This window comes from Sinocyclocheilus rhinocerous, unplaced genomic scaffold (assembly GCF_001515625.1).
Source record: "Sinocyclocheilus rhinocerous isolate Xijiao unplaced genomic scaffold, SAMN03320098_v1.1 scaffold46, whole genome shotgun sequence".
NCBI classification, from domain to species: domain Eukaryota; kingdom Metazoa; phylum Chordata; class Actinopteri; order Cypriniformes; family Cyprinidae; genus Sinocyclocheilus; species Sinocyclocheilus rhinocerous.
In genome coordinates this window covers 215,356-237,701 of record NW_015633191.1, presented here as the reverse complement: position 1 = coordinate 237,701, position 22,346 = coordinate 215,356, and the positions used below count along the sequence as shown (strand labels likewise).

At 37.2% G+C, this 22,346-nt stretch overlaps 1 protein-coding gene across 1 annotated transcript in view; it reads right to left on the bottom strand.

Annotated features, from left to right (window-relative positions):
• Window positions 1-21,666, bottom strand: part of LOC107743824 (phosphoprotein associated with glycosphingolipid-enriched microdomains 1-like) — a 46,551-nt gene extending 24,885 nt beyond the window's left edge. Inside the window, exon 1 of the mRNA XM_016557246.1 lies at window positions 21,417-21,666. The gene's annotated coding sequence lies outside the window, so the exon portion shown is untranslated. The remainder of the gene's footprint in view (window positions 1-21,416) is intronic.
• Window positions 21,667-22,346: the final 680 nt, after the last annotated feature.

The following is a 22,346-nucleotide window of genomic DNA, read 5'->3' as shown; positions in this document are numbered from 1 at the left end:
TATGAGTGGTTATGAACGAATGAATGAAACGCATTTGTCCGTGTTTCACTCGAATCGCACTCGCGGAAAGCGCTTGAGAAACAGTGTCTCTTCCTTTCAAGCGTACATTCACATTACATGATTTGACTGATTTTTTACCTAGAAAGGGCGACAGCACACCGCATTAAAAGAAATGATCATTCATGTTTTTATAACCGCTGGCCAAATTCAAAAACGAAACTAAAATTAAATCATCTTTGAGAGCAAGGGAGCCCTATGCAGTGTTTCGGGGGCCCTACGCAGCTTGCGTATTTTGCGTATAGGGAGGATCGGCTCTGAATACTAAATATTATAAACATAAATAAATATTATACTTAGGTACATATTATACTTTAAGAAATTTAAGCGAAATAAAATTCAGACATCTCCCTGTCACAGATGGAATATTTCGAATTCAAAATTTAACTGACAGCGATGACATAATTATAATAGTTACATACGGAATTCTGAATTTGCATTATGTTGCATTATTTCATTTACTCATTTACATTATTTCATTTATCTAAACTTACCTAAAACTTAAAAGTATTTTTATTAAGCACTGGTACTTTGTTCAGAAATGCAAATGTAGTTTGTTTTTAGTAATCAGGCTAGTGTTACTCTACTCCACACCTGCGGCTCAAAAGCCCCACGGCTCTACACATCCTCTGTTAGTGTTTGTACTGTAAGCTGTCTTGAAAGGTTTTGAAAAACCACCTTCCATTAGTGGCAATTACATATCAATTGACTGCCTTAATTTCCCCTATCAGTGCATTAATTCCCTCGTTGCTTAAAGCCCAGCAAGTGAAGCTCATACACACACACATCCATACACACCAGCGCCCTCCCTCTTCATTCTTCAGCACTGACATATATATTGCCCATCATGTCTGTCTGGCTTTCTGCCTGATCACTCTATCAGGATGTAATTTGAGCAGCTGTTCAAAGCCCATGTCGTTAGCATGAAATATGATGAAGCACCCGAATCCCAGAGCACTGTCCGGCAGCTCGCTTTTCATATTTCCCTCAATCCTACGGGGTCATTAATAATTCTGTCAAATGGTTCTATAATGGCTATCATATTTTTTTTCCTCACAAGCTGGAAAATCTCATATCCACTGCTGGGCCCTGACCTCAATCCTGTATGAACAATAACCTTCTGAATGACAGGCTGGGTTCAAGCTGGGCTGATGAGAAATCAAGTAAATATTAAATTAGCATATTAAAGGTGATTTTATGAGATTATGAGCCTGGTTAAAGGTGAAGGGTGTAATTTCAACTCCGCTAGTGTCACCAAGCAGAACTGCAAAAATATATATATAAAATATGATATATTATTATTATTATTATATAACATACTGAAATATTACAAATACAACATTTTACACCTGTCAAAAAATATATAATTTATGTTATTTTGATAAAGAAAAACAAGAGCTTCAGTAGAACAACAGTGAACTGCAGATGAGATGTTGTCAGGCCATATGTCAGTAAAAACAAATTTTCCTGTCCAGGCTCGTAGCACATGCTCTTCAAATGCATGCACAAATGCAGTCAGCTCATTAGTAGAGACTTTAAGACCTGAAGTGGGTCAGAAAAGGTAAAGAGTTGTGAGAAAATACAATGAGTGTCAGATCTGCGTCATGTTCAGCAGCGGCAGCTCTTAAAGTAATAGCAGCCAAAAAAATCTAATAACCAGCTGCTGTGATGTCTGTTAATCAAAGAACAAAAGAAAAAAAACAGGAAATCAATAACTTTTGTAGCTTTAAGCATTCATCTATATTTAATTTAGAATTTAGTGTTTGATAACTTAAATTTTTTTTTTTAATTAATAAAGGCATTTCTTCTCATACTCAAGGCATGAAAGTAATTAACAAATAAGCATGTGATGTGTAATTGCATTCTCTTGGGAGCTTTTGTTGCTTTCATATCATATCAGAATTACCAGAATTACACTTTTCAATCCTTTCATGTTATAATTACAAGTTTGAAATTTATAAAAATGTTTGAATTTATAAAAAGCTCTTTCTTCTCTCATTTGACCACTGGGACTTCATGTAAAAACCACCAAAGTGGCAACAACTTTAAAAATTAGCAGCCTCTAAACTGTATATTTTGTCTTGATAAGTCATTTTATTACAGCCAGTGTTGACTAGTTTGTTCTTATATTTTTAGCAAGATCATATCAAGGTGAATTTATAGTGTTGAAATGTTTAGCCGTCATCAACAATAAAGCTGCTCTTCCTCATTGCCATAGAAACAAATAATTTCTGAGTTCAAGGATGTGAACAGCTTTCAGTGGAATCTCAGAGTTGCCATTTCATAACTACAGTAATTCTGAAAACACGAACACAGCTTGATTACGGTGTTTAATCTCTTTAACTTTAATCAATTTCTGTATGTTTCCTTCTTGCTCAAGGGCACATGTAAATATGACATTTATTATAATGGGTTTATGTGAAGACTGTTTTTAAGTTCACTTAAATTAGAAGTTGTTATTTTTAAAAGTGTAAGAAATGTTCATATTGATAGCTCTTAATTATACTGTAATGTTGAGTGGCTATAGTTTATGGTTAAATATTAGAAGAAAAAAAAAATTCATAGAGACATCAGTAGTATTGGTATCAGTGATACTCGCCCTCAGTCATAAAAAGATGCCATTAAACAAACATTTAAAATATACTGTCTTTATGCCGTTTCTTCATTCATTTGAAGATTGAATGTGAAATTGTTGCAACATAAAATTATATTTAAAAACTTCAAGGTGGGATTAATCGTGAGTAATTTCACAAAAATGTGCGATTAATTAGTTATTTTTTAATCGATTGACAACACTAAATATAATATAATATAATATAATATAATATTTAAAAAATTGGGAACATTTGTTGGAGACATTTATGGGAAAATTCTGTCATTTTTGGATGAATTATCCCTTTAAGAACACAGTGAGAATTAGGAAGAAAATGCATTTCTTTCCTACACTGCCTGAAATGCTACAAAAGGAATATTTTGCAATCCTCTGAGATCCAATACTGAATTTCTACCTGTGACAGAAGGCTATACACCATTGCCTGGCGTTCACATTCTCAGGACTGTATTCTCAGAAAGCTCTCTCCACCATATCAGGCTGTTTGAGACTCCCGCTGGAGTTGACAAACAGGATGATGGATTAGTTCCTCTCTGAGCCTTCGCAGTAAACAGAGTATGTACAGCCCCTCATAATTAAAGAGAAAGCAAATCCAGTCCTAATGCCACACCACCAGGAGGTATTTCTAGGGACTCTTTCAAGGCTAGTGCCTTGGCCCTGGGACCCTCAAGGGCCTTAAATAAACCAGGCAGAGCACAAGGCCACAGGAAACATAGGTTCAGTGGTATAGAAAGAATTCAGCCTAAAAATACACAAGCATGAGCAATAACAGAGGAATATGGACCGGTGTTCCCAATGGCATTAGAGGAATGCGGCCCTACGGAGACTCCTGACTCCAGAAAGATGCCTCAGATGATGAAATGAGGTTTATGACCTCAAATGTATGTCTGTGAGCTAAACGCAAATCTGTAGTGGATCAACACGTTGTTGCATCTGCTTGAACACAGAAACAAACAATTGTACGTGAGATGAAAAAAATACACAAGCCTGCTGCTTCCGCTTTCCTTCAAAGGCCTCACTACACATCTGTGGCACTCAGGCTTCTGGGACGCGTGACAGCATTGCACTTGCACTTGACATTCTGCTTGGGACAATGAATTTGTAGGTCAATAAGAGATGAGCACAGCATCTCAGAGCAGGGATGAATGAGGTGTCAAACGGGTCAAACTCTGTCAGTAAAGGAAAGAAACAAGGGACTCTGGTATGAGCTGAAGTTAAAAAGAGAGAACTACAACTTCCTCTTTTCTTGTGTGGTTTTAAACTGTTTTTGTGGTTCGATTTAAAAGTTTCTGTTTTTCATATTGTCCCTTGCGATCATGAGTAAGAAAAATTATGCTTTGGGCAAAAAACTCTCCAGTTCAAAAACTCTGTATATCTATTAAACAAAAAACTTGGTCATCAGGGATATTAAGGTGCTTCTTTTCACAATTTTTACTATTATATTGATTATGAGCCTGTTAAATAAGGAAATTATGGCGAAGTGTTACAATTCAGAAAAGTGATTCATTCCTTGAAACAGCAACTGAAACAGGAGCTGCTCATCAGGTGCTCAGTGTGGAAACAGTCAAAATCACAAAGTGATGCACTGGTATTTCTCTTTTAGATGATACCAGGATTATAAATTGCATTTTTAAGGAAACAAACCATTTGGGTATACATTTAAAAAGAACAGATGTTAAAAGCTGATGAATAACATTTAAAGATTTGCATTTAGTGCAAACAGACAGACACCATAAAAGCCAGAGTTTCCATCAAAAGTAATTTATTAACCATCTTTTTTTTAGGATTCAATTTAACAAAAATGACACCGCAAAGGTACACCCCACTGCTTTATGAGCGCACAAATCAAGACCATGTGAGGGGTGTTTTTGACAGGAAATTATTATGCTGTCATAAAAACCCTACACCTGCCAACCAGCACTAAACGGGCGCTTTGATGTGGGCTCCTTTAAGATGAGAGCGAGTGTGCAACAAGAAACAAAGAGAGGGAGAGAGAATGAGGGAAGGAGAAAGAATGAAACTCCCTTCTGCTGAGCATGTCGTCTTTAGACCTTCGGAAATGGTCTTAGCTAGAAAACAGACATGAAACTGTCAATAACACAAACCACACCTTTACTCAGCTCAGAAGTGTCTGTGCTGCATTTTCATATATAGACAAAAAGGAAAATGCTATTTCTCTAAAGTCGTCCTTTCATTGCTTAGGAGACTAAAATTCCTTAGGATAAATAAAACCAGACACGAGTGAAACAGTTGTTGACATACAATAAGAGTGGAAATTGTTTACATTCTTTTGATATTCTTGAGACTGAGACTCTATTTTAAAACCTAGCAAGCTGTCTTGCTGTCTCACTGAATTCATAGACAGCTGTCTGTCAGGCAATATGAATATCCTAACTGAAATTAACCTTTGAAACACCACATGCAAACAGTGCTTAAAAATGCCCAGCAGATAAAAATACTGGCTAAATTCATCAATTTTCAATTTGATTTCACTTATTTTAATTGACACTTTTTGCCTGTTCAGTAATTGTTGCCTTTGTCTAATTTGGCTAAAGCATAATTGTTGCTCACTAGAACAGCTTCTGCATGCGTTCCATTCTTTGGACAATTTGTCACAGCTGTTCAGACAATCCATTGCTTTCTCTCTGAGTGAGGAGTCGGTTTGTAAAGACGACAGCTCACAAAGGACCTTTAATGGAGTTACGACACAGGGCATCAAAGCCGTGATACTATAATCACTAGTGATGGACTCCGGCTGCTGATGTAATTCTCTCTCCCGTCTGTTCTGTCCTCAGAGGTACGTACTGTTCCGTATGACAACCACTTTACCTCTCAGATACACTACATGGTAAATTAAGCTTCAAGTAAAACAGTTTGACTGAGCCTTGAATGGGTATTGCAACACAACGCACCTTGGTGGATTTGACAAGTGGGAATACACTACCGTTCAAAAGTTCAGGCTCAGTAAGATTTTTTTTTTTTGAAGGAAATTAATACTTTTATTCAGCAAGAATACATTAAATCGATCAAAAGTGCCAGTACACATTTCTATTTCAAATAAATGCTGTTCTGAATCCTGAAAAAAAAAAAAACTCACGGTTTGCACAGAAATATTAAGCAGGACAACGGTTTTCAAAATAAGAATTATTTTTATTTATTTATTTATTTTTTGCGGCAAGCCAGCATATTTGAATGATTTCTGAAGGATCATGTGACACTGAAGACTGGAGAAATTATGCTGAAAACTGAGCTTTGCTTTGTTATTTTAAATAGTAATAATATTTCAGAATATTACTGTTTTACTGCATTTTTGATCAAATAAATGCATCCTGGATGTGCATAAGACTTAATAAACTTAAAAAAATCTTACCAACCCAAAACCTTTTCCAACAATTGTAATTGGTGGAAGTACATATACTGAATAGCCACAGTCCATTTCCATACTCCACATCTGTGTCCAATCACTGCAACAGAATTGATTCAGACAAACATGTAGGCTATGGGTGGGCGGGCACCTCAGCTCATTTCTTATTATTCTCCCATAACTGTCACAGCTGTCAGCATTATCCTTAGTGGCGGTGAAAAGAAAACCTCAGACTAAATCAACTCATGTGGCCTGATCGTCCCCATGTGCATTATAGTTTCAAATATTTCTCTTTTCATGTTAATGTAAACTTGTCTTCTCAACTAAATGCTAAAGTGGATATGGAAACTTCCTCTAGCCACAAAAAAAGAGAAGATCACTTTACAGTGCTTGCCAAATATTCTCAAATATATAACATTTCCAGCCTACAATAACATAATATTTCAAATGACAGTTTATTTAGGTAAAATTTTCCCAAAACCCTCCGCCTTTGGCCGAAATCCCGCACTTGGGTGGGTATTGTCGGGAATGCTACCTCTGGGATTTAAAGCCAATGGAGACTCTAAGTGGCCATCTGGTCTCATGTTTATACGTAGGTATTAATACGTAACATTTACAAGCACAAAACGTACATTTTTGTACGTTTTTATTAATGCTAAAATTTACAATTTAGATGTATTTCAACGTTTAAAACGTACAAATCACTACGTATTTTTAGCTAAAAGACGTAAAAATATTTACGTATCTTTTATATCATTAACATATTCGTATCAATGCATTTTTATCATTTTATCAATAAGCGATTTAGATTTTTAGACCCCTTAACCTACTCCCAAACCTAAACCTTACCCATTTTATAGCGAATATGCATTTTTATCATTTTATTAATAAGAGATTTAGATTTTTAGACCCCTTAACCTACCCATTTTATAGCGAATATGTTGCCAGATGTTGAGGGTCCTGAGGTGTGCACCAACCCATTTAGAGCGTCTGTAATGAGCCGATTTCATGGCTTTGTTTTGATGAGGTTGACTTTGGAAAAAACACGTTCTGAAATTTCAAAATTATCGTACATTATGGGATTTTTTTCATTATTGATCATATATCGTACAAATACGATAATTATCGTACGTCTGGCAACACTGATTCAAACGCACCTCACCAGAAACATGGCATGCCGCAATCTGTGACGAATGCAGGCGAGAGCCAATGAGCGTTCGATTATCCTGCCGTATGGAGAAGCAGATCGCCGAAAAAAGGCTTGGATTTGGGTCTGTTCCTCGCAGTCGTATGGATTCGGAAGATTTGGATTACAGCGCACTAATAAAATTGTTTCATTTCGTAATTATGTTGCGTTTTTGGTGTATTTTATAGTTCTATTGTCAGTCACAGCATGTCGGAGAAAACGCCTTTTGTGGCCCATGACAATCAAAGTAAACATTACATGACAAGTAAAGGTTAAACGATTGCAGAAATGTTATTTATTTTAAGGTTTAAAGTGAAGTCTTGTTTAACATTATGCAGGCATATTCTTGGAAACGAGCTGGGAGCAGAAATCACACAACAAATTGAAATGTTATCATATCATAAGTAAACGAGTAAACAATTTAATAATGCAATTGAAAACAAGGTAATTCATATGACAACTAAAAACTAATAAAATTAATGCCGCAATTTCAATATTCATAAGGATTAATTTTTAGGTGTCGTCAATACGTCAGTTTAGTACGTTTAAATGCTGAAAATATGTAAGTATTTGTACGTTTAGATACTGAAAATACGTCAGTATTGTACGTTTTAGTGCCTGTAAAAACGTAAGTAAATGTATGTTTTATAGAACCACATTTTACGTAAAATACATACGAATTATCATGAGATCACGTTGATCTGGCAGACGGCAGGCACCTCTCTGCCCACTCCACTGCTCTGCATTAAAATACAGAATGCTCGGGTCATGGCACCAAAAATGCAACATCCTCCCAAAATCCCAGCACAGACAGGCTAAGTAATTAGAGAGATCAAAAGAAAAAGCTATAAATAAACAGACAATGGAGACATTAGCAGTCAATGAATCACACTAAAGGATTCTCAAAGTGCAAGTAAAAGAACTTTAAAACATCTGAGTAACCTTGAAGCAGTGCATATTTATTTTACCGCCCATATTGACAGGTAACAGTATTCACACAATCCGCCCAAGCAAAACAGTGTTGCAGACAAGAAGCATAGGTGTTAAATATGCAGTTTCTATTCAGATGATTTGAGCAGTTTATAGCCAGTTTGGGGTTTGGGTTCTAATTTAGGTAGATTATCATTTGGATGTAAATATAAACCTGCAGTTCAGTTATTTATCAGAAACGTCCTCCTGTTGCAGTCGCAGCTGCTTCACTATCACGCTGCTTGAGTATGTGTGAAACGACTTAAACCTCTATTATTTCCTTTGAAGAGATGGAGAACTGTGTGTGAAGTGAAGAGACAGAGCAAATGTAATGTGAGAAATCTTAGCACCAGTCCAAACCATAAAGGCTCATTCACAGTTTTCGAGGGAACATGAAGCATCTGTTTTGATGGTCTGTGCCTTTTTCTGGCCTCCCGGCTCTCGCTGAGATTCTCGTTCTGCAGCAATTATTTCTGCTCGCGGCAGTTAAACGGCAGGAACAGCTGGGGTGGAAGTTTGATGTCTTGGGGGAGTGTGCATTATTGTATGTACTGTACATGAGTGTGATTTAGGGCTCTGTTAGCTCACAGGCCCTACCAATGACAAATGAGGGTCAGGATGGAAAAATGACATTTACAGATTTTACAGGTCTCACAGAAACCACGGCAGACAGGTTAGCTGAAGATTTACTTGCCTGTGTTCTTTAAGTACTTCTTCACTTACAAACCACAAGTCTTCTTCTTTTAGTACTGGCATCCTGCCTAGAAGGTGCTGAAGCAATGAAAAGAGACACTTTCAAATGGCCGGTCACATATTTGGAGTAATGGGATTGAAAATGAGGGGGAAATGAAAGAGAAACTCTTTCAGCCCCATTGGCAGGAATCTGTTCAAATCTGAGGGCTACTTGAAGCCAACATGAAATCAAAATGGACCTTAATAGGCGTTCCTGTTCTTATTATGCACAATCCATCTGTGTATATTCTTCCAAGGGACTGTCTTTGTAATGTAAAAACTTGCTCCGTCTGAAATGCCTTTCTTGGCACCATTGTGGCCGCAGGCTACTGGTTAATGTGCCCAATGCAGCTATTTATACAACAAAAAATGACTTTTTAATGAGTTTTTAATGGATCTTTTACACCACGTTTTTTTTTTTAAATGTATCTAAAAATCCTTATGCTATTAAGATTCTTTCTCAAAGAATGTATTTTTCATTTGCTTAAAAAAACATACTCAACACAATGCTGGTCGGGCCACTTTTAATGCATGAATGCATATGCATGAAAACCTCCTGATATTGTTGAGGGAAGTGATGGATAAAGCCATCAAAAATCATTTAAAGCAGGCATCAGATGAAACTAACAGTTGAACAATGTCTTACACAACATGTCTCTTACTAAATAACCCGCAGGTCCTCTCAGTCATCTCCTGGTGTGTGATTATCGTACAACCTGAATCAACCTCAGCACAGCAGTCCACTTCATTTTTACTCGCCCTTGATTTCTTCCTGCTACAACCATTTGTTCTCCATTTGCTGCCACATCACAGAAGTCACACACGTCTCCCTCCCCTTATTCTTCCTTTCTCTGCCTCTAAATGTTTCTTTTAAATTACCTGTCAAATATCAAACTTTGCATGTGGTAGTGTGGATTATATGAAGGCCAGGAACATCCTGATTTGAAGTTCTCATTATATTAGGACAAAACTGTTCTCAGGTATTCTTCTGCTTTTTCGTCTGTTCTGCATGAGCATTTGCTTCCTCCCTACTTGACTAATGTGCTCAGCCCTCTAACTAGGACTCTCAGTGGCTTTTAACGTGGCTCGGTCATAGGATGCCACTAGTAATAGGGTTTACTGAGTCTGGTGTGGAAGATCCTGACTGGCCTGCATTAAACCCAGACCTGAACCTCTAAAATCAAAAGTCAGACATTTCAATGTGAGTTCAAAGATTTTTCATGAAGTAATCTGAGAGATATGCTACCCATATGAATTTTGCATTGTAAAAATGTTTTTTCTCAATATAGGTGTATTTTATCTCATGGCATTGGCAATTTGACAAAATACACTTGCATTAAATGCACATAAAAAAAAAGACTTTTCAAAGTTATAAAAAAAACAAAGATTACTGGAGTTTTACAAGCAATTACTATTTCAGTCTTTCTACTTTAAAATTTCAAATTTTTTATTACAATTACAACATGTAATAGCAATTTACTAGCAATTTCAGAGTGAAAATGGTTTCACTGATGAAATTTTAGGATAAATATCTGAGACAAAGTGGATTCAAATTTGAAAGTTAATTGCAATTCTGATTTAATTGGGAACAACTGCTTAACTTTGAGAATCTGGACAGTCTGGATGATATTGTAAGACTTTAAACATTAATAAAACAAACATTTATACATATAAACATTTACACATATATTTACATTTTACTTGAAGTAAATTTGTATTGTTTTGAGAAGGTGTACATTTTTTTTTTTTACAGGAAAACAAGACAAAAAATACTGAATTTTGATAGGATGCTATTCAGGTTTTACCAAAACATTCAGTATATCTCAACTTTGGCTTCTTCTGAATGATCATCTTCAAGCTTAAAACAGTGGCATATGAGAAACTGGTTGAATCAAAAATTTAGTGCTGGATTTTTCCTGCAGTTAAACTCTCAAATTGCATTGTATAGCAGCTCTGACACAATGATTAAAGATAACAGCCAGACAGACCACAGCAACGAGCCTTAAAAGAGTCTGGTCTGATAAAAGATGCCGTATTATTTCAAATCCAGCAACATGAGCGGTGCAACTGCAGCTCTTTCAGGCCCTATGTGGCTATGAGAGAGGGCTGCTCCATTAAGCCAATCGCTGACAAACACTGGTATCATTTGGACAGATTATCCTGCCATACAAGCATACGGGACCCGGAGAGAGATTAATTCGAGAGCATTATAGAGTATTACTCATTCATATAATCACATTGGTATGAATTAGCATAATCCTCAGCACTATTCCTTTAGCACGACCAGTAATTATTTTGGTGAGCAGACACTATGAAGGCATCAAAAGCGGAGGACATTATCATTGTAATAATGTCTGCAGACCAATGCCTGTCACACTAATCAGCACTCGCACTAAAAAAACACAATGAAGGACTCTTTTCCCTGGAGGGCAGCCCCCTGTTCACAACACTTGGCCATTCCTAGAAACCTCAAGACTGAAAAGTGTGTCTGGGAACATGCTTCAGATAATAATACAACTCTTTAAGAAAACATTCCTTCAGTTTGTAGCCAAACCAATGCATGACAGTGCTGTCAGTCATATGATCTTTCAGAGGGGGGGCTTATGCCAAAGCCTGATTCACAATAGAGCCCCAAGCTATTGTCCGACACTGAGCACAGTGCATTTCCATATTGTCTAAGCCTGGCAAGCCACCAGCCGCTGGCTTTTCCACTGCTTACAAACACTTTCTTCGAATAGAGTTAATGTCCTACTTGCTTTGACGGAAAACAACCCCACAGATGGGCAGAGTGGCAAGAAATAATGGAATAACATGGGTAATGGCCCTAATCGCATCATTTTACCATGCTGTTGTGCTCCCATTACTGATTTGCTTTGACATACACTGCTGAAAGCAAAGAGATGAGGGAAATTCAATGATGTGGCTTATTCTTACATCAGGGCCATTATCAGAACAAGTGACATTATTGTGCTGTCCGGTTTCATCCTGGTAAGGATTCAGGCTAAACAAAACTCGGTAGAATTTTCAGGCACCACTGACACTTTACCAATAAAAAAAAACAGCATAATTACATCTTATTTTGTCTAAAGTATAAACTGGCATCACATGCATCTTTGCCATCTTGGGTAACACTCTCAGATTGATTTTCTATAGGTAACAGACATAAAAGTAGAGATCTTACCTACACTACCATTCAAAAGTTTAGGGTTGGTAAAAAAAAAAAAAAGTTTTTAAAACAATCTCTTATGCTCACCAAGACTGCATTAATTTGATCAAAAATACATTCAAAATGCAGAAATCATTCTAATATGCTGATTTGCTGCTCAAGAAACATTTCATGTCTTTATCATTGTTGAAAAGAGCTTTGCTGCTTAATATTTTTCTGAAAACTGTGAAACATTTTTTTTCAGGATTCTTTGATTAATATAAAGTTTAAAAGAACAGCATTTATTTAAATTAGAAATCTTTTGTAACATTACAAATGTCTTTACTGTCACTTTTGACCAATTGAATGCATACTTGCTTTTTTTTCCAAAAAATAAATCTTACTGAACCCAATTTTTTGAATTGTAGTGTACTTGAATAAGGAAAAACAAAGTCACCTAATTGGTTTGTCAATATAACATACTTAATATTACCAATAAAATAAAATAAAACTATAAATATAAATAAACTTTAAATAAAAAAAATATTTTCCCCACAAATCGTAAAAAAAAAAAAAAAAAGGTCAAAAAAGGTATTTGGTCATTTAAATAAAAGGTGGGGCCTCCGTTCCTACATCTGCCATATTGAGAGTTTCTATGACTTGTTCACCTCACCTCACCTCAGGTATCGCACTTTTAGCTTAACAACAAATTCTACTATAATAAACTATGAGCACTACAGTTGAAGAGCAATGTTTGTGTCATAACACTGAAGCAAGATTTAAAAACTTCCTATCTGTGTGGAGCTTTCCAAATCAGTCACCTATGAGGTTGTGTTTCGGTTAGGAAGCTGCGCAGGTAGACAGCATGTAGTGTGCAACAGGCTTTAGAGCAGAGCTACTGTCTCTGTCTATAACAACAAGAAAAACAAAACAGATACAGATACAGACTTCACACATACAACCTCTATCCTCTGTAATTAACCATGGCACTCGCTCATAATATTTTGGTTATTGTGTCCAGGTCACACATGTACACAAACATCTCAGTCTCACTAACCACTGGAGAATACTTATAGTTTCACTTCTGCAAGTCATTTCTGAAATACTTAGCAGCTCAACTACTTATGCTACCCACCAGTGCAATGTTGATGCATTAAATCCAGCAAAGGTATTCGGCCAGCAGACTGCACTACTGCCAAACTCTTATTTACTTCCTGTTCTAAAAAATACTGTTGATCCAATGTCGCTCCAAACTACCACAGTATTTCTTTGAAGTTATTTGGCCAGAATGGGCACAGAGGTGGCTATAGCAGCTGTCTGTTAGCTAGCCATTGTTTTTCAAGGCCATTTATAAATATGCCCTCTGTTGATAACGGCACATTTCCGAAAGGAAGAGAAAAGGGGAGGGCCAGTTAATAAGAAAAGTCTAGTCTGCATGGAGGTTATTACAATATAACATTTCAGATATGGTCTCCCCATCTTCCCCCACCCATGCAGGAGATGGCGGCCACCAGATCACAGTATGATCCCTGGGACAAAGAAATGAGCGGAGCACAAATCGTGCAAATAGGGTTGCCAGCCGTCATGCATGATACAGAACTGTCAGTATTTAAAAATGATTGTTAAATCAATACAGGGCACAGTTCCAAGAGTTTTGGGCAGAAAACTACAAGAAGACCTTTATGTTTCTGACAACAGGTTTACAAATGCTTCTCCTTACAAATCTCATGAAATGCTGTAATCATCATCGTACACAAAATGAAATTATGCAAATGTGAAAATAAAGAGTAACTGGTACATGTTGCGCACATTGGATCTCTGTTCCAAAGGAGTTCACTGTGAACCGAGCTGCTCTGAAACACTGAAAACACTGGATCATGAGCTGCTCGTGTGTAAATGATCACAGTTCCGCTCATCACTGTGCGTGTCAACAGCGAGAGTGAGAAAGAGAGCACGGAAGTACAGCTATATGCATCGAAATATGTATATTTTGTATGTGTATGTAAGTGTTAAAAATTACAGATGAGATTAGAAAAACATTTGCATGTGAACATTTACAACCAAATCTTTGCTAGGCCCCGCCTTAAAAATATTACAGGCCAATCCTACCTTTGCAACTGTTGCTGTTTAGCATTTTATCCAAATATGATGCAAAGCATTGCTGTTGAGCCACTTACAGTAAAGTAATTGAATTATAATTTGTATAAGATAGGCCATAAATGGTTGACTTAATTCTCAAATGGTGTACGTCGCATTAAAAAATGGAGAAAAATTGATTTTTCTCTGCTGATGCTGGCAACCCTACTCACAAACCACGCTCAATAAATGAGCATAAATGGCTTGTCATTGCAGTTTTCCTTCATTCATGTTCCTGCCATTTCAGCAGCACACCAGAAACCTAACTTCACACATTTCTCTTCAACAACACAAACACTGTCTGCTTGCGGCCTGTGAGTAAATATGGCTGACTTCATTTCTTCTGAAGACGACTAAACAGAGAACCATTTGTATGGCTCGGTCATAAGCCACAGTCCTCAGGACACACGCTGTAATCTTTTGATCACAGTGTCCACATGACCATCACACCTGAAATGAAATCATAAGCAGAAGGGGGAGAAAAACATGTACAGTGTACACCATGATTTTTCATTTCGCATAAACAGACCGGCTTCATTCTGAGGCTGTTCTGAAACAGGCAGCAGTGTTCTGCTCGCTCTGTACGGCTGAATGGTTAGAGGCAGAGAGGCTGAAACCCCTCTGTGTGCCATATAAACCCATGGGCAGCATGCCAAACTAACCCCGGTCTACAGCTCTTCAGACGTCCCCATAGACCCAACATTCAGTTGAAAACTCTCTCCGTGAAATCTATCATAAACAGGAAGGTAGACACTGCCTAAAACCATTCACAGCAGTTGTTGCAAGAACATAATTGAATGACAATCCATAAACAGTAGTACTACATGAGCATCAATGGGTTGGTCCTTTGCAACACAGAAAAAAAAACTGTTGCAAATGTGTAATTTGATCTGACTGATTCAAATAGTTCAGTAAAGGATTCTTCAGACTGATTCAAACCTTTCTGAATTATTCAATAAAAGAACAAGACTTTTGATTTGGACATTTGTTGCACTGTATGTTTTTTGTAACGTAAACAGAAAGGATTTTACGATTTCTAGCCATTATTTTGAAGTACATGGTCGTTTTTTATCTCATGCACTTCAGACCGGATACTTACATTGACAACTTTTGTAAAATAGGATTTATTTAGCCATGATACTGTACATTTAGCAGTGGTGACACAGATTCAGCGGTGCCAGAAACACTGGACTATGATTAATCTATTCATTTTTATAATACAACTGTTCAGTATGTAATCCTAAAACCCAGAGGACAATTAGCATTTCCTTTTTTTTTTGCTATACAACAGAAATTACGTACATTTTAAATCATTACATACCCTTTACATACTGTAAATGTTATTTTCTACAGAAGGACTACAACTACCAAAGGGTTGTGAATTGATATATTTGATGAAACAGATAACTGCTGTAGTTCTTTTGTAGAAGCTTACATTTTAAAGCACACAATGGTTTTGCAACCATGTTCAGAATATGACTGTATGTAATTTACTGTATGGTGCAGAAGAAAATGTGTAAATCTCTTCAATTAATAATAAACACAACTCCTATTTTACTCATGAATCCAAGAACACTATTCTAAAATCAGAAATTCACAAAGGGAATCTTACAAATTGATTTTTTAAAAGCGTTATTATTTATAAAATATGATGTTGTAGAGCAGAGGTCCCCAACCACCGGGTCGCGACCCACTACCGGGCCGTGGAAGAATTGCTACCGGGTCGCAAGAACGTTCTGGGAAAAATGTGTAGGCCTATAGATATGACACTCTGTTATTTATTTGTTAATGATTGTTCTAATTATTCTTTATTTTCATTGTATGCGATTGATATGGAGTAGAAATTTGACAATTTCATGTTAAATAAGTAAATGAAAGATTGCTCTGATCTGTCACATATTAGGAGTTAAACGGATCGCAGTTGATCCGTAATACGGATGAGACCCTACCATTCGGCACGCACGTGATTCGCAGATTAATGGGATAGCGAACTCGATTCGTTGTTCGCGCTGTTTTCAATGTGCGCAGCAGCCACACACACCCGAATATATATTTATTATATGTAAAATATATATATATATATAAACCCCACCCCCCTCCAGCCGGTCCGCGAGAATATTTTCCAAACGTAACCGGTCAGTGGTGTAAAAAAGGTTGGAGACCCCTGTTGTAGAGTATACCTCTTGAATGGGTCCTGTTTGTTTATATTGCCTCTGTGAATCGTGTGAATACAAAACGTTAATCATAATCTGTGATTGCCTGTGGCTTTGTAATACAGCTGACTGAAGTCATGAGTGGATGTGACATTATTCTAATAGTCCAGTTATCTGCAGCATGACCACCCACTACGGGACAGAGGCAAATGACACACAGGGTGAGCTTGATGTGGCACATTATACACGCTCTCCAGAAGCCTTTGATTTCCCAGCACCACTCTGATAATTTGGTTTAATTAAATTTGCTCTGTTTACGTGAAAGAGTCAGACACTTCCTCAGCAGGAAGTAATTTCTATTTGAGCGGCGTAGAGCGAGTGAGTGCAGTCAACAAAACAACAATCAAACGTACCTCCCTGTTATCCTGAGAAAATTGCAATTGCCCCCTCGTTCGATAACAGAGTGTGACAAGATCAGACAAGCCCTGTTGTGTCGGAGACCGGCCAAACATGTCTGATGACAGCTAACGCTGTCAGCTTCACGTAAAAAACAGATCGAAGTGGCGAATCGACATTCCAGAGTTACATCTTATCGACACAGCATTCAAGAGAAATTGGCCACATTTATTTCGTGATTCAGGAGTGAAACAATGGCTTCCCATAATTTAATGTTTTATGTGTCATAAATGAGTTTTAGATTGGTGTGTCATGCAGACATTGTAGTTCTTCTCAGGGCAAAACATTCAAAGTCACTATAGCAATATATATTACACACCTACAAAGGAAAGTTTGTACATAGAAACAAAAAGTCACAATGGCCTTACATTTCAAGAATGAAACACTTTTGCTATTGCATGATCTAGAAAATAAAATTATATCTAGACAACATTGGACTAAAATATTACATGACAAACAGCATTAACCATAACGTATCTCACATGTGTCTTGGGTCAGTTAAAACATGTTCAATAAATGCTTTACTATATGTTAAAGGGACTCAGCGGGTGTTGCATTGCTTCAGTCCAAAAGACGTGAAATAAAAAGCACCCTTCCACAAAAAAAAAGTGTCTCACACGGCTCCGGGGGGTGAACAAAGGCCTCCTGTAGCGAATCGATGCGTTTTTGTAAGAAAAATATCCATATTCAAAACGTAATAATCACTTGAATCTAGCTAGTAGTAGCTAGATAGAGCTTAGCTTAAATAGTTCTCTAAAATGCTTGCCATGCAACAGCAGTTTCTGATACTGTGATTATTCACAAATAAAAAAAAAATGGGAAAAGTGCAGAAAATGTAGATTTCTTCTACACTTTTTAGAAATATAAAATGGAAGCTAAAAATTCTGGTGGAGGACAAGTACAAAATTCTGATAAAAATGTACTCTTCAACACTCTTACAACAACACATAAAATAGCTGAAAGCGATTTAAAACTAGAATGATTCTTTTGTTTTTTAATCCTCATAATGCACAGGAAAGTTCCCCTTAATAAAGAATCACCCAGTTAATGTGAAACCATGAATATACTTTTGTTTGTTTAGTGCTTGAACACTCATCCTCTGTGTTTCAGCATTACAGTGGGTTATTTAGGATGCAAAACTGTTTCATCAGAACAGTTCTTATAACTTCTTATAACTCGATGAATCATTTCAGCTATTGTTGGTATGCTGTTCTCAGAAACGTTTCAGTCTGCAAACGTTTTCTCAATACTTTTGTATGAGAAACACTGAATTCTAGTGCTTCCTGTTTCCTTGACTACAGATAGACTTGGGTCACTGACATTCGCATCACTGACCTACCTGCACGAACGTTCTCTACTCTCACTGAATCAAAGCAGCTCAGATGTTTGCATCCTGCTTGTTTGTTACTTAATGATCATTAGCAGAACATCTGGTTTTATTCAATTTACTCACACTGAACATCACATCTCATCTCCTGCTGTGTATCTTAGCAACGTGCGCTGAGCAATAACATTAAAAGAATAGTTTGCCCAAAAATGAACATTTGCCGAAAATTTACTCATCTTCAGACCATCCAAGATGTATACGAGTTTGTTTCTTCATTGGAACAGATTTGGAGAACGCTAGCAGTACTTCACTTGCTCACCAGTGCAGTGAATGGGTGCCATTAGAATGAGAATCCAAACAGCTGATAAAAACATCACAATAATCCACAAGTAAGCTTCCTCCAGTGAAAAAGTTCATCCCCGGTTGTTCTGGAGGTTTTTTTTGCTTTATTATTTCACTTCTGATTCGACAAGTTGGAGAAAGCAATAATATGGATAGAGGACTCATATTTCAGTTGGAAGCAACAGAATGAAGTAAAAAAAATGTAATGATGGATTTGTTTCTTACAAATACACATTTTAACCTCACAAAACATTAATTGGACTGGAATTGTGTGGATAATTGAGATGTTTGGATTCTGACGGCAACCATTCACTGCAGAGAGGATCCATTGGTGAGCAAGTGATGTAATGCTGAATTTCTTCAAATCTGTTCTGATGAACAATCAGAGTAATCTACATCTTGGATGACCTGAGTGCGAGTACATTTTCAGCAAATTTTCATTTTTGGATGAACTATTTCTTTAAGCGCAATGATAATGTACAGAATATCCATTTACGCATTGGGGATTATATTCCATTAGATCACGGTATCCCCATTGTATCCCAAAAGCCCCATTTGACAGGATTTAGCACAACCCCCTACAGAACTCAGCCACAGCTGTAGAAACATCCATGAATCCAATCAGAATTTTCTCAATAGCAAAAACAGCTTAAGACTTCACAGTTCAAACTAGTTCTGTTCCATTTAAGATTCAAACCCTTTGAGGGAACCTTCACTCTCTTTTACTCCCACCCTTTCTTTTGACATTTATGAGCCAGAGCCATGCTAACCGATATATCCTGAATTCAGAAGCCTTTTTTACTGGAACTCATTTGCTTCAGTTTTGAGAAACAGCTTCAAGGTCAGAACAGACTCCTATCCCAAAAATAAAAAAAAGTTTCTGACAATGCTTTGTTGTACCAAAGCATGAAATCTGAATTCTGCTATACAAAAATCAGTCTGAGGAAACTCCAGTGTAAAGGACAGGTGCAGACAGAGAGTAAAACCTGCCACTGCTGCAGAGCTGAAAGTGCTAGCAGTGGAATGGAGCCTGAAGCTACTCTCAGCCAACCAGGAAAACACTATCTGTCTAATAAATATGTGAGGCAGGGCTTCTGTCCCGAGTGTTTCACCTCAATCCAACTGTTTTTGTGTCTAGATGCCTCTTAGATGCTGGGAAACCAATGGATTTAAGACAATACACTGTGATCCTATTTAAACCTGCTGTGTCTGCCTTCATAGCTGTCATGTCGCAATGGGTTTATTTTGTGCTGAGAGGGTACATTTACAGTGCTCTGATATTTACAGACTTTGCTGACTTGCAGATAACCATCTGCCAGATAAACTATTTAATGATAAGTTATGTGTGATGTGTTTAGCCTTTGTCATCGCGTGAATCTAACTGAGGGCATTATCTTTAGCACTATTCTGACCAGGAAAATTAAAGGTTAAAGATCAGTTGTATAAAGTGAGCATGCGGAAAAAAGATCTGTCTATTTGTTTAAGATAAAGTTGAAGAAGACTAGAACGTCCAGTGCTGTTTCCTTAGCAAAGGTATTTATATATGTTTGACATTTTATTTACACAAGTTACTTTTTACACAAACCAAAGGTCTTCGCCTTTTGATCAAATCATAAAAGTATAAATATGACGTGATGCTCATTTGTTTTGACCGGCTTAAAATTACTTTAATATACTACTGATGAACAATGAACGTGTTGAAATTCTGAAGAAAAAGAAAAGTAATTTTGACAATTTGTGGGGCTTAATATATACATATATATATATATATAGTCCAAAGCTCGAACAATAAAAAATTTCTGACAATGCTTTGTTGTACCATACCATGAAAAAACATGATAACATATTTTATTACCTTTTTTGAAATCGCATATTTTGGTCTCATAAAACGGAGCAACCATACCCTCCGCGACCAGCACGGATCAGCTCCAGGCATGACGAAGCGGATATCGTCCTCTTTTGAAACACACAGCGCCTTCACGACGCGGCAGCGGCAGCAACAATACTACAGTGAGAATAAAAGTTACGCCTTCTTTCTTTGCGTGAACATTTGGGCGGCGTTATGCAAATCTTCCCACATCGTGACGTAGATATGTGGGGGCGTGTTAGAACGAGCAGTTTTAGGTAGGCGTGGTTGACTCTTAACTTTTATAAAGAATATCTCTTTGGATTTGAGACTTTAGTCTTTGCAACTTTACAGATCTTCTTTATGCACCAAGAGCTGGTAACACTCCAAAGAGAAAGGAAAAATTGAAATCGCATCATATGACCCCTTTAAAATTAAAATTATAAAGATTTTTTTAAAGTGTTTTTGTAATTATCTTGAAAAATATGAAAACATTTCTGAAACATACACTCATGTATTGAAAGGTATTAAGTACTTTTTATTGGATGATTAAACCACTGGACATTTTTTAGAGCCATTAAATCAAAATGATAATAAAAAGTATGCTCAAACTATATCTCATATATGAACACATTATTTTATATGCATAGGCAAAGGATTTAATCTATGGAACTATGGCTCTCACTGTCTTTAGATTATTGTTTACATGTTGGATTAATTATTTTTTAAGGTAAATCACGTTAGTTGTGCTTAAATATCCCATGTCTCATATTCAGGAACACAACTGAGAAATCAACAGATGACTCGCGTCACTAATATGCTTAAAACTCTGATACCAAATTATCTTAAGACTTACAATATCATTCCATTACATTCCACTTTTCCCTCAATCGGTATGCAGGGAATTTCGTCGTATAAATAAGCAGCACTCAGATACAGTGTCCGTCTGTCCTCTCTCACGCGCGCCACACAAAATACAGGAGAGAAGTTCACAGTCTTAACGGGCTCGATCTCAGTACAGATATTTCTCTCTCCGCGCAACTTTTCCAGTCATGCAATGTTCGGGTGGGTTGATATTAAAGGACCACTTACCTCAGACGACCATCCGTGGATCAGCTGTTTCTCCGCTCTCGAGTTTATATGATCAGCGCAGGTTCCGCGAGCTCACAGCAGCACTCAAACAACAAGCCGTATTTAAAACCGATCACAGAGGACAGTGCCAGTGAGGCTGGAGAACTGCAGTGAGCACCGCGATGTGTACCACACACATACCACACCGGTCCGGCGCTGCTGTAAGTCTGTGCCCGCGATCCTCCGCTACACTTCGCAGATGCAGAGGGGTGGAGTGACAGATCCCAGCAGCGCAATGTGTCACGGGAGCTGTAGTTCTGCTCATACGGCCACTGAAACAGCAGCGCAAGTGGCTGCTTTCAGTTTGTGGTGTGTGGATGGTGTGTGGATGGCATGTGAAAATGAATAAATAGGGCTATGTTTTAAAAATAGCAATATTTTATGGATCTTTCAGGGATCTTTAACCCTTCTCTGCATTTTTCAAATTGAGTGCTGCATTTTAAAAGAATAGTTGACCCAACAGTGAAAATTTGCTGAAAATGTACTCAATCTTGGGCCTTCTGAGAAGTAGATGAGTTAGTTTCTTTTTTCGGAGTGAATTTGGAGAAAGTTTGCATCACATAACTTACTCAACAATGGATTCTTATGGGTGCCACTGGAATGAGAGTCCAAACAGCTGATAAAAAAAAACATCACAATAACCCAATAAGACTGTTGTTTCTGGCTAAAATATGAGTCCATAAACCCTAGTAACACTTCCTCCAGTGAGAAAGTCCATCCCCATGTTTGTTTAGAACTGTTTTGGACCGCTTGTAAATGGTGTTTGATCTGTGCATAGTTCTCTCCTGAGTCAGATCAAACAACTTTTTCACTGGAGAATGCAATATTATAGATAGAGGGTTCATATTTTGGTCAGAAGAAACATCTTGATGGATTTGTTTCTTACAAACA